Here is a 4,202-nt window from a genome sequence, read left to right on the forward strand (position 1 = left end):
AAATTATTATTATTTTCATATCTTACACCAATTGCTGTCTCCCTTCCCCCATGTTTTCTGTTGTTCTTACTCCTAGAGAGGGGTGTATGGTTATGTGGCGATCACTGCAATCAGTCCCTGGTTCCTCCTCTCCCCCTCCCCCCACTCACCCATCCACCACCAATCTGGTATTGCTGTTCCCCCTCCTGTTTCTGGATTCTGTGTGTTGTGAGCTCCCATCTCTCATCTATTCCTGTGTACATGCTCTGGTCTATTCTCAGTTGAGAAGCAGCATTGGGGTCACGATAGTGGGGCATGAGGAAGCCTCAAGGAACCAGAGGAATATGGTGTGTTTCATTGATGCTTTACTGAACCCTGGTTAACTCATGCCTTTCCTGTGCCCCCTCTGTGGAGGGATTGTTCCATTAGCTACAGATTAGCTTTGGATCTCTGCTCCAACCCCTCTCAATCTCAACAATGTGTTTTGTTTGTTTGTTTGTTATGTGTCTTCTGATGCCTATTACCTGGTTCAGATGACTCCTCATGATCGCACCTGCTGGTGTGCTTCCTCCATGTGAGCTTGTTGCTTCCCTGCTGAATGACCGCTTGTTTAACTCCAGCCTTTAAGACCCCAAACACTACATCTTTTAATAGTTGGGCACCATCTGCCTTCTTTATCACATTTGCTTATGCACCCATTTTGTCTTCAGCAATTGTGTAGGGTGGGTGAACATCTCAGAATCCTGCATTCTTCTTTTTTTTAAATCATTTTATTAGGGGCTTATACAACTCTTATCACAATCCATCCATCCATCCATCCATCCATCCATTGTGTCAAGCACATTTGTACATTTGGTGACGTCATCATTTTCAAAACATTTTCTTTCTACTTGAGCCCTTGGTATAAGCTCATCATCCCCCCCCACCAAGAACCCTTGATAATTTATGTTGTTGTTATTATTTGTTCATGTCTTACACTAACTGATGTCCCCCTTCACCCACTTTTCTGTGGTCTGTCCCCCAGAGACGGGGTTATATGTAGATCATTGTGATTGGTTCCCCCTTTCTCCCCGCACCTTTCCCTTACCCTCCTGGTATCACTACTCTCATTATGGTCCTGAGGGGTTTATCTGTCCTGGATTCCCTATGTTTCCAGCTCTTATCTGTATCAGTGTACAATCTCTGGTCTAGCTGGATTTGTTAAGTAGAATTTAAATCATGATAGTGGCAGGGAGGAAGCATTAAAGAACTAGAAGAAAATTGTATGCTTCATCGATGCTTTGCTGCACCCTGACTGGCTCATCTCCTCCCCACGACCCTTCTGTAAAGGGATGTCCAAATGCCTACAGATGGGCTTTGAGTCAATCCTGCACTCTTTTGCCATATTTGGCAGAATGTGTTCTATGAAGGTTTTCTTGCTTCCCATATAAGCTCAAGCAACTATATATAACAACATCGATAATTGACCTCTTAGGTATCATGTAAAAAGTTTTCATGTGAGATATAATATAAAAAAGTGTGAGATTTTAATGATTTTATTTGTGTCAGTGCATCTTTTATTACTCTGAGATATAATTATTTTCAGATTTTAAAAATTGCCATTGAAAACATCAACTTTAGGGACAAGTCTTATGAAAAAGATTCTGCATAGGTTTTATTTTCTGTTTCTACTTTTTCATGGCATTATTTTGCCTTTGTACATTGTTATGTACATTGTTATATTGAATCATTCTGTTTCATATAACATTTAATGTAGTATTCAAAGTAGAAAGGTTCCCACTTGAGTAGTTAGTATTCAAGTTAAATACTTAAGTATCTATTTAACCAACTACTAAATTTTTCTCACTTGTGGATAAAGAGGGGTTTGACAATGGGCGGGTGCATTGAGGGGTAGTGGAAATCTCAAAAAAAATGTTCACTGTTTATAATTCTTAAACAGAATATATTATTTAAATTGTGTTTAACTCATGAGATCCCAAAATTTGGTAAATACATTGAGATTTGAATTAAATTGTTATGAATCAAACTTATTTTTAAGATTATAAAGATATTTTGAAACTCCTCAATTTGGAACTCTTTTATTATTAAATACATATAGCACCAAGATGGAATTATCAGTTATAAAATTTAATTTAATATTTTTTCTGAAAGAAGCCTTCAACAGGGTTTTAACTCAGAATTGCTTACTGCAAAGGCATATGTAAACAGAAGAAACCTGGTGGCATTGTGGGGAAGTTGATGGATTGCTCTCTGCAAGGTTGGCTGTTCAAACCTACCAGCATCTCCTCAGGAGAAAGATGACCCTGTCTACTCATCCAAATATTTACCGTCTCAGAAACTCTATAGAGGGTTTTCATTGACAGATTTTGTCCATCTCCTGTCAGTTTGTCATCCTGTGGTGGCATGCATGTTGCTCTGAGGTGGATGCTTTATCTCCTATATTGCAGCAGGACACCTGCCAGCAGGATACACCAGGGTGAACAGGTTTCTGCAAAGATTCTGACTAGGAAGAAGTGGTCAGCTTCTGAATAATGAGCCACAGCAAATATGATGACCGGCAGTGGAGCATTATCTGAGAAGTGCTAGGGGACGGGTTGAAAGATCCTCACACTACTGCCTCCTCCAAGTCGAGGGGACTCACATCATGTGAATAGAGCAAAAATGGCAAGACGTTCAGTTAGTGGTTTGACACAACCCAAAACGAGAAGGAACTGCCAGAAAACATAGTAGTAATGAAATCATTGGAATGTACCAAGTGTGAATGTAAGAAAATTGGGTGTCGTCAAACAATGAAATAGACTTCATAATGATCTCTATATCCTAGGTAGTAGTGAGCTGAAATGGATTGGCATTGGCCACTCTGAATGCTGGGAAGGATGCTTTCAAGAATAGCCGCATGTTCAAAGTTTTAAAAAGGGCATTTCAAGACCTATATTGAAGTGCTGACAGACAGTAATATTTCAAACTCTTATTTTACATATGATGCTATTTGCTTTTTTTAATTGGGAGTTAATGCATATATCATATTCCATAGTTGATGTCAAGCAGTATTGTACGATTGCTACCATAATCAGTTTCCAAACATACTTTCCCTTTCTAGACTCCTTGATATTGTCCCTTTTAAACCCCAGCTACTACCCCACCCCCCGAAACTCTATAGGTTCATCCACCCTGGGTTTCATATACCAAAAAACAGAAAAACATATAACACAACATTAAGAGGGTGACCCCAATGACATAACACATCTGAAATAAGCCCTAATATGGACAAACAAAAAATACAGAAAACGTTGAAAATCAGACAGGTCTAGCGTACATCAGAGTGGGATCGATGGAAAGGTTTTAACCTTTCAAATCAGGTTTATACCTTCGATCGTCTGTGCCCATCTCTCCAATACAGTCTGTTTAGCAACTTCTCCCCTCCCAGTCCTCCATTATGGACAGAGGAAACCACTGAAGGCTTGTTTCCTACATAGCTCCCACAAATGGATCTTGGGCTCCCACACTCATCCATAGCCTTCGGCAAATAGAATTCTCACAATTAGGATCTGATACTGACCCTCCTTTGACTTCAGGTGATATGATTTACAATCTCCCTCACGTGCGGATGGTGCCCTTCCTTCATGTGGACTTAGTTGACATCTGACTTAGATGGCTGATTGTTTGGAGATAAGCCTTTAAGACCCCAGATGCTGTTTTATCTGCTAGGTGGGCTCCATCTAATTTCTTCTCCACATTTTGCTAGAGCACCCTTGTCTTCTGTGTTCTCTTCTTGAGAGCAAGTATCGAGCAGGACCATGATGTAAGAACTAATTGCTCTTAAATTGGAGCTAGGATTTAGTGCAATCCCCAAACTCATACCTGGTTTTTTAATTGCATGTTTGTGGTTAATCTGCCTGTGGCTACTTTTTAAAACCTCCTTGTTAATTTGTGGTAAAGTCTTATTGATCATCCCCCTGGGCATAAGGATCTTCAGTTAATATTGTCTGTGATTAGGTCCCGGTACTAATTTTTAAAAGCCCTGTTGAGAGAAGGATATTGGGCCAATGTAAGCTAACTCCATATCACAGTACTTGAATTATTCACTTGTAGAGAATCAATCCTTTTGTGACTGGATGCTATTTACACAAAACATGGGGGTAAATTGTCAGGAATATTTAAAATAATGATCACTGAAAAAGTCAGTCACAGGTTTGCCGGAATACTATATATCTTTTTTTTTT

General features: G+C 39.5%; 1 protein-coding gene across 1 annotated transcript in view; it reads left to right on the plus strand.

Annotated features, from left to right (window-relative positions):
• MYO16 (myosin XVI) overlaps window positions 1–4,202 on the plus strand; it is a 580,058-nt gene that overhangs the window by 299,975 nt on the left and 275,881 nt on the right. The window lies entirely within an intron of this gene.

Source organism: Echinops telfairi, unplaced genomic scaffold (genome assembly GCF_000313985.2).
Source record: "Echinops telfairi isolate 266 unplaced genomic scaffold, ASM31398v2 ScPeMD7_7467;HRSCAF=8505_1, whole genome shotgun sequence".
In the NCBI taxonomy this organism is placed as follows: Eukaryota; Metazoa; Chordata; class Mammalia; order Afrosoricida; family Tenrecidae; genus Echinops; species Echinops telfairi.